The sequence below is a fragment of the Pinus tabuliformis genome, chromosome 3_1 (genome assembly GCF_031772625.1).
Source record: "Pinus tabuliformis cultivar Carrire ecotype Pingquan chromosome 3_1, CPIR1, whole genome shotgun sequence".
Classification (NCBI taxonomy): domain Eukaryota; kingdom Viridiplantae; phylum Streptophyta; class Pinopsida; order Pinales; family Pinaceae; genus Pinus; species Pinus tabuliformis.
The window spans coordinates 760226882-760239537 of NC_142301.1; positions in this window are offsets into that span (position 1 = coordinate 760226882).

Below are 12656 nucleotides of genomic sequence, written 5' to 3' on the forward strand. Positions count from 1 at the left end.
GTATTTTTTCCAATATTTCGTATTATTATAAGAGCCAATCTTTGTCTATGTTCAAAGATTTCGGTTTAGTATTGTGTAGGAGGTAGGTACGTGGAATAAATGTGTAGGGAAATGTATGCAACTCTATCCAGTTGTCTTGAGTGTGTTGTGACTGTTAGCTTTGCATCGTATTGTTCAAAATGTTGAAGAATCTTGAGCAATTAGAGTTAATGAGATTCTTCTAAACATGATAACTATTTGTGAGGTGTTTTTAATTTTTCTTCTTAGCATAATCTTCACTTGTTGTTATTAGAGTGTCTTCTTAGTTCATAAAATTGCTATCAAAACAAAAGACACAAGGACACAAGATGTTGGCATTCTGCCAGGGCCAAAACCTCTCACTCTTTAAGAGGAAAACCCGCACAAAATTATTCTTATAGAGATTCCAATTGATGAATATTAAGACCATGACCCTTGAACTATTTAGTCACTTCAAGACCAAGACACCAATCCTCTTCTTTGTCACTACTGATATCCTCATCATTGCTGCACCACTGAGGCTAGAACTATTGGACCACCAAAATCTTCATTACTACAGCAACAACCTTGTTGCACCTTCACCGCCATCTTCATCATAATAACTAGATCATTATTGCTACACTTAGATTCATAGAGATCATGACTATTTCACCATAGATGCAATTTGTTGCACTACGATTATTTTTGCATCATTTCTACACTACCGAGATCTTCATTAGGATCATGACTTTGAAACTATTTTTTCATTATGACTGAGATCATTATGTCGAGGTCATGACTCTGTTCATGAGATAGAGTGCATTATTGTGGGATCACTAGAATTCTTCTCATTATAATTATGTCGAGACTGTAACTGTTATCTAGAGAATAGGTTGAGACAAAGAGTGTCACTCCATGACTCTCCTCTTCACAAGTATGTCGAGACCATATGCTGAGACAGAGGTATGTTGTAGTGTATTGAGATATATTCATCACACATATCCTTAGACTGGGACTGTGTCATAGCGTGCTAAGATAGTGTTGTGAGGAGGACAAGATATCACTAAAAAAATAGAGATTCTTCTCCCTCTGCAATACTGAAATTCTACACTTATCTTAGATTTCATGAGCCATTGTACCTATCCGAAATTCTAAGCTTCCTACACCGATATGAAATTATAGAGAGTCCAAGTTTTTTTGCTCCTTCTTTGGTGATCTTAATCGCATATATATATTACTCTGCCTCTACATTTTAGCCAACATGATAGCATGAACCATTGTGTCTCCTTATTGAGATAACATGACTGCCTTTTAATTCATTTGCAGGCCAACGTGATGAGGAGGATTGTGCTTTTCATTTGGAGGGCTTACTCCAATTATAATATGACTTTATAACTATTACAATGACTCTTATTCATTATGAAAAATCCTATAGACATCAAGAAGAAGTCTTTGGCCTATGAATAACACTTCTTGCTCATGAAACCCATGACGCAGGGAATACAATAAATATATTTTGTTATCATTATTACATTATTTACATCAGTAATAATTACATGTCATTATGAAGATTGAACCTAGTTATAGTTTCCTCAACACTCCCTCTTAACTAGGGATGTATTCATTATGGTACTTTGTCATTCTCAATCTGAATAATTTCTCATAAGATAAATCAGATTGGTAACTGATCTATATAACATCATAGTAAACAACATTGTTTCCTCAATAAGGCCTTGACTGACAACTCTATCTCTCATCAGATCATAGCACAATGTTGGCGAGACCAATGACTATAGACACCTCCATCATTGTCTCTTAAGGTACATACCCACCTGAGCATTCACTGAGTATGCCCTTCTAGGACTATTCTTATCTTGGGTTCCCAACTCCCAAAGAATATCGGTCCTCTTGCCTACTTTTATCTTGGATTTCCTACACATCCTCAAAGAGCATCAGATGCTAGATTATTACCCAATCCTCCATTGTTTCTTCCAAATTGAAGACAAGAATGTTGAGTCTATGTCTCCCTCTTAATTAGGGAAGATGCATCCATCATGTGTCTACATTTCTATTCATGGCCTTCACTAAGACTTACGGCTACTAGTCCTGTTCTAGTGCATGACACATGAAATATAAAAACAAAACTATCACATCTTCTTCTTCATGGGTCCTTCATCTGGTTAATCAATTTCTTTCCTTGACGTCATGAAATTTAGTTTAGCTCCTTCCCTGTAGGGCATTAGCCATCCATCACTTTCCTTCTTGGTTTGTCATGTCATTCCTTTCTTCATGTAAAGTGGCCTTTTTGATACGTATCTGGAACCCTCATCATATGGCTACTTGTTCCTCATCATGTTTCTTTTAGGAATTTTTATCCACCAAATGAATGCTAGTTGTATTTGTACTTACAACCCTTGTTCCAGTAGCCCTGCATGAACTCATCTAGATATTATTGAAGAAATCAAAACATAACATTAAATAAAATTGTACCTTAGTAGATGGATCTTCATCATGACATCTTCCTGTAGGTATCAGCATCCTGCATACATGTTGACACATCTCCCAAGGATATCCATTGTCAAGGGTCTCCATCTTTTTCAGACTTTTGTCAGAATCTTCATATATTTTTCAGGAGATTTCCTAGTCAAATCTTCTAGGTCTTTTGGATGTTCATTTCCTTTATCATGGTTGCATATATTATGATCTCTTCCTTCCTCACACATTCCATTCCCAGAAGCTTTCAATAATAGTTTCTTAATTGTAGTCAACCACATCATACTTCATAAGAGGACATATTATGTTGATTTCATCTAGTGTGACTTATGCCTTCCTTCATCCTTTCAAAGGAGGACATCCTTTTCCCTTGACAATGCTTCTCAAGATAGAAGTAATGATCCACATGACTTGCAACCATATGAAATTACATTATAATTAAACACAAACATACATACCTTATTTTACCCTTAGGTCATCCAAGCTTCTTTCAGAAGTTTCCTTGATTAAAAATATCTTCAATCCCTTGATCTGCTTCATTTCTTATGTCATCACACCATCATCCCATGAATTCCATAAATTGGAGTTCCTGATGAAACACTTGCTTCCTCTCTAGATTAGTGAACCCTCCGATGAGGATTCCTTCAGAGAATATTGAGGATATTGTCTATCCCCATATGGAAAATGTTTCCTTTTTGAATTGATGAGCCTTGTCTTGGATGAGTTCTTCCTTACCTGCAATGTCTAATCAGGTTCCCAAGAATTATATCCTTCATTTTTGACTGCCATGGATTTTGTCCTTCATGATTCCCATGTTAATGCCACGAGCTTTAGTTTCTAATTCTTACACGATGCATATTATTATCATGGTCATATCTATAACACACGATTTAGGAGCTTGTGATAGGACCTTTTTGTGAGGGATACAATCTTGATCATTGTATAGAACTATTGCTTCCACTTTCCTTGGCCCTTTTCTTCATATTCCTCCATCTTTTCGGTGATATGAGATTCTTTGTATAATCTTTCCATAACATTGAATCTTAGCTATACTATTATGTCTTGTTTTAGGAACAAACTTCCCTTTCCTTTTTGCACATTTTTGAGTCCTTTAACCTTCAATATTTTTGCCATCAACTTGTCTTTCTCTATCTAGCATAAAGACCACAAATTGTTGAATGAGGTAAGCTTCTTATTCATGGACATTTGTTACCTTATCTATCAGTTAGAACATTGTTGATTATCTTCATCTCCCAATTGGGATCTTATGAAGATATTCCTTTATTATTTGATACCTTCAATCAAGTCTAAGTGTTATGACCTTCTTCACTATATTTCAGAGAATGTATATTCTAGCATTTCATATCTCTCTTTTATGTCACCTCTCCTGCTACATAGGGATGAGAGGACCTAGGACTAATTTCATATGACTTCTTTTCCAGGGAATACATCTATCATCTTTTCTTATGCAAGGAATCTTGATGACCCAACCGATTTATAGATCTCCTTGCAAAAAAGGAGTCATTTAACCAAACATGATTATAGAATGAAAACATACTTATTTGACAAGTGAAGATGAACTCTTCCACTTGATCACTTTGATGATGGTTGAAGAAGATGTATTATGGATTCTTCTTGGATGATCTTCTTCTAGGGCAAGGAGATGATCCTTGCTTGTTTTTATAACCTTTAAGATTACAATGCCTTCTTGCCTTCAATATGCTTGACCTTGTTTTGTAGTGTAAATCAGACTGCTTCTAGGGTTTCAACCTATTCCAAGATGATGTGATCCTTGTTTTTTAGGTACTTTGAGCTAAATTTCTTTCTATACAACTTGATGAGGGTATTGATGGCCTTTTGATGATGACTATGGAGAAAAAAGCTATTTCTATTATAGAATGTTATTATGGATTGATTTTTGTGGATCTTGATCCCTTTCTTTGATATCGTTCTTGAAGATTGATCCTTGAATGTCTCTTTTATTCCCTCCCATTGACTTAAGAACCTTAGATCTGACACCATGTTGAAGAATCTTGGACAATTAGAGTTAATGAGATTCTTCTAGACATGATAAGTATTTGTGAGTTATTTTTAATTTTTCTTCTTAGCAAAATATTCACTTGTTATTATTAGAGTGTCTTCTTAGTTTATTAAATAGCTATCAAAATAAAAGAGATAAGGACACAAGATATTGGCTTTCTTCCAAGGCCAAAGCCTCTCACTATTTGAGAGGAAAACCCACACAAAATTATTCTTATAGAGATTCAAATTGACGAATACCAATACCATGACCCTTGAACTATTTAACCACTCCAAGACCAAGACACCAATCCTCTTCTTTGTCATTGATGATATCATCATCATTTCTACACCACCGAGGCAAGCACTACTTCACCACAAAAATATTCATTACTGTTACAACACTCTTGTTGCACCTTCACCAAGGTCTTCATCATAACGACTAGATCATTGTTGTTTCACTTAGATTCACCGAGATCATGACTATTTCACCATAGATGAAATTTTTTGCACTGAGATTATTGTTGCATCATTTCCACACCAGCAAGATCTTCATTAGGATCATGACTTTGAAACTACTTCTTCATTATGACTGAGATCACTATGCCAAGGTCATGACTGTGTTCATGAGACATAGTGCATTATTGTGTGATCACTATAATCCTTCTCATCATAATTATGTTGAGACTATAATTGTTATCGAGAGAGTAGGCCGAGACAAAGAGTGTCACTCCATGGCTATCATCTTCACAAGTATTATGAGACTATATGCTGAGATAGAGGTATGTCAAGAGTGTATTGAGAGATCTTCATCAATATATTTTGTTCTCTTTATTACATTATTTATATCAGTCATAATTACATGTCATTATGAAGACCAAACATAATTACACTTTCTTCAACACAAAACTGTGTGTCAAGTTATTTGTAAATCAAATTTAGTTCAATTTTTTTACAGTCCGATATCAAATGAAAATAAGTGATATCAACATAGTGGTGGGGGCCAACTCAATGATCAAGTTGACTTTTGGTACAAGGTAGCTAAAAACATCTCCACATAATATTTATTTGTGATTGTCTTTGGATAGTTTTATATTTACACTTATTATTGACAATCTCTTAGTTAATTATCATGATCACATTTAATTCATATGTATTTTATATATCATAATTTTTTGTTTCTTTTGACACATATATCAATGATATTAAAGTATGGGCAAAGTGTAGATTAAATTGACAAGATGCTTCTGGAATTTTCAAATTTATTTCCATTATGTCCTATAAGCATTTCCTTTGGCATCTTCAATTTCTATTTATTAAGTGTCACATGTTAAAAAATTTACTTGAGTAATAGTAACAGTTGGGGGAGAACAGGCGTGCGGAGCAAGGAACATAAAATTTTTCTGCATAATTTTTTGTATCTTCATATGTATTCAATATTATTGATTTCATTTCAAGAGGTTGTTGTTATAGGTTAAGATTGGAAAACTAGAAACACAACGTTTTTAACAAATTTGTAAACATTTTATATGATGCATTTAGAATTGAAAGTATACATGTTATGATGACTATGTGTAAAATATAATGGGAAATTGAAAAGAAACTCTATTTGATTAATGAATTTTCCTGATGGTAATCTATATTTCAAATAAAATTGAATTGTTGAAAAGGCTTGTGGAACTTGTGGAGCTAGTTTGCAGCTATAAATATTATTAGTAGTTTCTATTGGGTTGTGTTATATTCTTTCCACGTAGTTACCAGGGGGTTTGAGGGGCACTCGTAACCCCACTTTATGGGGTTCGGGGCAGCGCCCCGAAAAATTTTGGTTTTGGACCCTATTTTAGGTTGGGTGGACCCACCTATGATTTTGTGCATGATTTTCGCACATGTTTTTTGGACGCGATGGTTTTCAGTCCATGGTATTGGACGCGATGGTTTTTCAGCCCATGGTATTGGATGCTTCGGCATGTATAAATATGTATTATAACATTGAAAGGAACATAATGAAAAATCAAGCTAGTAATCCCAGTTTTGTGATCCAGGGGAAAATCTCTGTGTATATGCGTTTTATGTGTTATGCTCTTGCATTGTTTATTTTCTGTGTTTTAAAATTCGTATGCAGGTAATTTCTGTACGAGGTTAAAACCTACATTTGGTATCAGAGGAGTTTTCACTTCAAGGGGATGCCTTTGTTGCTGAGGAGTTTTGCTCGGGCCTGTGGTAGACCCTGTTCAATGGGAGATCTATGAGATTAATTCTAGTGGTGAAAGAAGATGGCGAGCAGTGGAAATATAGAGATCGAGAAATTTAATGGTTAAAGTTTTGAGTTGTGGAAACTCAATATGGAGGATTTTTGGTGGATAAAGATTAGTGGATCGTGGTAGATCTAGGTACTAAACCAACAGGAGTGTTCAATGAAGAATGGAAGAAGTTGGATCGGAAGGCAAAGAGCACAATACGATTGTGCGTCTCTGATTTAGTATTGTTGAATGTATTAGGGGAAGCTACAACAAAGGCTTTGTGGAACATGTTAGGGACTTTGTACCAATCTAAGTCTCTGGTGAATAAACTGTTCCTACAGAAAAAGCTGTATAACTTGAGGATGAAAGACGGAGACTCGGTGACAAAGCATCTGAACACATTTAATAATGTGGTAAGTCAGTTAGCATCTGTTGATATTAAAATTTCAGATGAAGATAAGTGCATCAGTTTGTTGTGTTCTCTACCAGATTCGTGGGATAGTCTGGTTATTGCAATAAGTAGCAATGCAACTGCCTTACAGTTTGATGAAATAGTCTCAGCCTTTCTGACGGAGGAGATGAGACAGAAAAATATGGAGAGCCAAAATGGTGATGCCTTGTCTGTACGAGGACGGTCCTAAAACAGAAACAAAATAAGTCATCGAGTGGGAGATCTAAATCTAAAGGGAGATATAAATCTCCAGGAAAACCTGTAAAGGTGGTGTGCTGGAAATGTGGAAATGAAGGGCACTACAAAAGGGACTGTAAATCTACAGCTCCTGACAAAGGAAAGGGATCTCATGAGGCTCCTTCTGTAGAGGCGAAAACCGCCTCAGATGAAGGTGGGGATGTGTACTTGGCTTCTTCAAGTACACATGTAGATAATGAGGCATGGTTGATTGGCTCAGGTGCATCCTTTCACTTCACTACCCATAGAGAGTGGTTCTATGAGTATGAGAAATATGATGGTGGTGATGTCTTCTTGGGGGATGATAGGAAGGCTAGAATCATTGGTCACAGAAAAGTAAAGTTGAAGTTGCAAGGTGGAAGGGTTAGAACACTTCCAGGTTTTGTGCATATTCCTGCATTGGCTAGAAATTTAATTTTTATAAGTAAGCTGGATGATGCAGGTGTAAAAATAGTGTTCGAGAAGGATACCTGCAAGATGGTTCAAGGAGCACTGGTATTGATGCGGGGAATTCAGATTAGAACTCTATACAAGCTACAAGGTAGCATTGTTGTTTATGGGTGCAACAGTTCCGTGGTTCCTGAAAGTGGAGTAGAAAATCTAGTGGTCTCTGGAGAAAATACCATGCTAAGGCATCAAAGGCTTGGACATAGTAGAGAGAAGGGCCTTCAAATAATTCATGGTAAAGGTATGGTAGAAGGTATGAGTAATAGGTATATGGATTTTGATTTCTGTGAAAATTGTGTATACGGGAAGCAGAATCGGGTGATTTTCCCCTCTGGTGGTAAGAGGGCGAAACATATATTAGAGCTTGTGCACAGTGATGTGTTTGGACCTGTGAAGGTTCCATCACTGGGTAAGTCTGTGTACTATGTATCATTTATAGATGACTTCTTAAGGTATACATGGAGATATTTTCTTAAGAAGAAATCTGAGTCTTTGATAGGTTTAAAGAATTTAAGGCTCTAGTGGAAAACCAGACAGAGAAGAAGATAAAGGTGTTGAGGACAGATAATGGTGGAGAGTTTTGCCGTAAGGAATTTGAAGAATTCTGCAAGAAGTGTGGTATAGAACGACAGAAGACTACTCCATATACACCTCAGCAAAATGGAGTTGTAGAAAGAATGAACAAGACATTGATGGAAAGGGCAAGAAGCATGCTCACTGGTGCCGGGTTAGGACAGGAATTCTGGGCAGAGGTGGTGGATACTACATGTTACTTGGTCAACAGGTCACCTTCATCAGCGTTGGAGGATAAGACTCCACAAGAGGTATGGACTGGTAAGAAACCATCTCTTTCACATTTGAGGGTATTTGGATGTGATGCATATGTACATGTTCCAAAGAAGAAAAGAACAAAGTTGGATAGTAAATCTGAAAAGTGTATCTTTATTGGGTATAAGGATGGTTTAAATGGTTATAAGCTTTGGAATCTAGTAGTAAGGAAGGTTATGTACAACCAAGATGTGGTGTTCAGAGAGGTGAAAGATGTTATTAAACATGAAGTCCAACCAAAGGAACCTGAGAAGATAGAGTTTGAGCTAAAGGAGGAAGAATTAGACTCTATAGCAGAGGAGGAATTAGAAGATGAAGAGCCACAAACTCCGGCTGTGAGAAGATTAATTTGAGAAATAAGGAAACCAGAAAGGTGTAGTCCATCTGTGTTATGTTCAAATTTTTCTTTGTCTATTACTGATGATGATCCCAGAACTGTGAAGGAAGTAGTGGATTCCGAGGATGGAAAACTCTAGAAAGAGGCCATGGTTGATGAAATGGCATCTTTGCACAAAAATGAGGCTTGGGATCTGGTGGAGTTGTCGGCTAGAAGGAAACCCATTGGCAGCAAATGTGTGTTCAAAAGGAAGACAAATGTAGAAGGAAAAGTGGAGAAATACAAAGCTCGGTTGGTAGCAAAAGGTTATTCCCAGGTGCCAGGAATTGATTTTGGTGATATTTTTTCTCCTGCTGCCAAGGTAACTTATATTAGATTACTTTTATCTGTTGCTACTGCTTTTGATTTTGAGGTAGAACAGATGGATGTGAAGGCAACATTTCTTCACGGGGATCTGGAAGAGGAGATCTACATGAAGCAACCTGAAGGATTTGCGGTGAAGGGTAAGAAAGAACTGGTATGTAAGTTAAATAAGTCTCTATATGGGTTAAAGCAATCACCAAGGATGTGGTATCAGAAATTTGATACATTTATATGGGGACTTGGCTTCACCAGAAGCAAAGCAGATCACTGTGTGTATTTTAAATTAATTGGTGACCATGTTTTTTATCTGGTCTTGTATGTGGATGATATGTTGTTGGTTGGAAATAACAAAGAAGTTATCCAGGATTTGAAGATCCAAGTATCCTTGGTGAGCTCCAGTATTGTCGCAATAATGCTACAACTCCTGGGGCTTCCTGTCTCTTAATTATATCAACCCGGTAGTTCGTACAAACTTGGAAGCGATGGTGTTGTATGCACAAGTACTAGCTCTTGTCGCAGCTGTCACTTGGTCAGCTGGCACAAGTCCGTTAGGGCTCAAGCCAACTTCTATAGGCTCACAGAAGAAGCTTTATCAATGATGGACGAAAGCTATCTCAAAGAAGACTACTCTATTTGGCAAAAATGAACTGAAAGCAAATCAAACCATGGAAACCCTAGGAAACCCTAATTTAACTAGTCTAACCTCTATGATGCAAAGAATGTGAAGGAAACTTCTACCAATGATGCCATTACCTCTAATAAGTGAAAATGCATGAATCTAATCTACTTGTATCTTAAAATACATGTTTTTGTATTTTTTCTTTAAGTGGATGGAGTGATTGTGATTTTGTGCTTATTAGGGTTTGGTTGTGCAGATGTGATGCGGAAGGAAGGAAAGCTTGGGAAAGGTTGGGGAGGCTAGGAGAGGTTCCCAGAGATCCTTAGCATCAGTCCACAGAGGTTCCTCACGTTCAGAGGCTCAGCAACCGAGTGAGTGGCCTCCTACAGGATGTCTGCAGGGGATTCTACAGGAAACGCAGGGATTTCTACAGGAAGTCTACAAATTGCTACAGGATGGCCTACCGTGGGTGTTTGAGGTGATGGTGCAGTGATGGAATGGTAGGGGAAGATGTGTAAGGTAGGAATAAGGCTGGTGATGGCTCAAGAGTGGAGAAGTAGGATGGAGAACGAGTGTATGAAGTGGGTTGATGGATGGCAGGGTATAACAATGAAATGTCTAAAGGATGGAGTTACGTGAGGAGTGGAGGAGTTTAGGAGATAACAGAGCGGAGCAGAGGTCGAGGATGTGGTTGTATGCGTGATCAAGACAAAGAAGGAGATAATAAAATGATGAAAAGCAGTGTAAATGAAACAAATGCTTATGACTGTCACCAAGCTGAAAATTCATTAACCTAAACTACCTGAACTCAATGAACATCAATATAAAGCGTATAAAGGAATGTGCATGAAGTGGTGATGAAGGTGTATGGTGCAAGAGTGAAGTGCATGGAAAGATCTATCATAAACGAGACTATGTTGCAGCGTGTATCAAGTGAAGAACTGCGTGTTTTTGTGGCTGGTATAAGCTGCACTCCAATCCCCAAATAGAGATGGCAGTGGAGACTTTCTCAACCCTTTTTGCTGGAGCTCCAATGTATTATCAACCTGCTAATCTAGCTAAACAACCGAAAGCAATTCAACCATAAACTAGTCCTATCTATGCTCATGAAAACGACTAAATTACCAAACTGTGAATTTGAATTGCATGTGAACATAAACAAACTCAAAGTGCTGGAACGAAATGCAAACACATTCAAAACTGAGGAGATCTATTGCTCTCAGGTTGGGCCCTAACCTGAGAGCTATAGCTCCTTGAGGAAACTCAGAACTAGATCAAAATCTGCCTTCTTTATTCATAATCTGATGTCATGCCAAATTGGCTTACAAAAAGGAACAAAGACCGAGCTGTGCTCAAAAATTACAATAGTAATGCGAGAGTTTCAACAACCTAACAAAGGCTACGGCCTCCATACTTATGCAAAATGATCATCCAACATGTGTCCTTGATTTTAGGAGCTCGGCTGTCCAACTGAAGTTTAACTTGCTGATCCTGTAGGACAGTCATAATTGCTGTTCCTGTAGAACAGTTGTAACTGCTGTTCCTGTAGAACAGCTGGCTGCTTCTAAGCTCGGTGGGGAGATGGATTGGAGCTCGGAGCTATGGTGGGAATCACGAGGAGGGTCTCAAGACTGTGGACATCCTCTCCTAAAAACCAGCAGTGCCACCTCATTGTCTCCTTGTCTCCTTTTCACGTGGTCTTTTCTCCCTTTTAATGCAAAAACCTGAAATCATAATGCATTAGTCACATAGATAAAGTGTCTACCCTTCTTCCTACAAACAACACGAATAAACTAAGAAATGCATGCATAAGCAGTAAAAAGTGAATGGTTTGAGCAAAACAAGTAGGCCAAATGAGCCCAAATTATACCAAAAATTGGGGCTCATCATCACCCCCCAGCTAAACTATTTGCTCATCCTTGAGCAACTTTGCCCTGGCTCCTCGTCTTTGGCCGAGAACTAGAGCCCAGAACATGCTTTTCCTCCCCTGATTTTGGTGGTTCTGCCTTTTCTGCCGAGGGTGGCGCTTCTTCCTTTCCCGTTTTTGGCGGCCCTGCCTTTGCTGCCCCTGGTGGTGATGAAGGTGATGCTTCCTTCCCCTTTCCTATTTCCTTGAGTCGGGCTTCGGAAGGCGACTGGCCTATCTTTCGTGTCCAGGAAGTTATTTTTGGGCTCCCCTTTTCGGGGGTGGCTGATGTTTTAGAGGGGGTTCTTGCACTCGGTGAAGTAGGGATGTCCCCTGAAGTGGTTTGGCTGCTGGGTGGAGGCTGTGGCTTGCCCGTGGTCATCCTCTTGCTTCTCCTGGCTTCAGATGGTAAAGGGGTCTCCCTCTCCCTTTTCTCTTTTGGTTTTGGAGGTGTGCTGAGGGCAGCCAGTGCCGCTGCTGCCTCCTTTTCGAGAATGCCAGCCTTCTCTTTCTTGCGTTTTGCTCTCTCAGAGCTCCTTGTAGAGGGCCCCTCCTTTTCAGATTTCGAGCTTCCTGTGGAAGACCCTGCTTTGCCCACTTCCGGGCCTCCTGTAGAAGATTCTTTCTCTGTCTTCAGATTCTCTGTAGGAGGCTTTTTCTCAGTGACTTTTGGGCCTCTTGTAGAAGCCCCTTTTTCCAATTTCGGGCTTCCTGTAGAA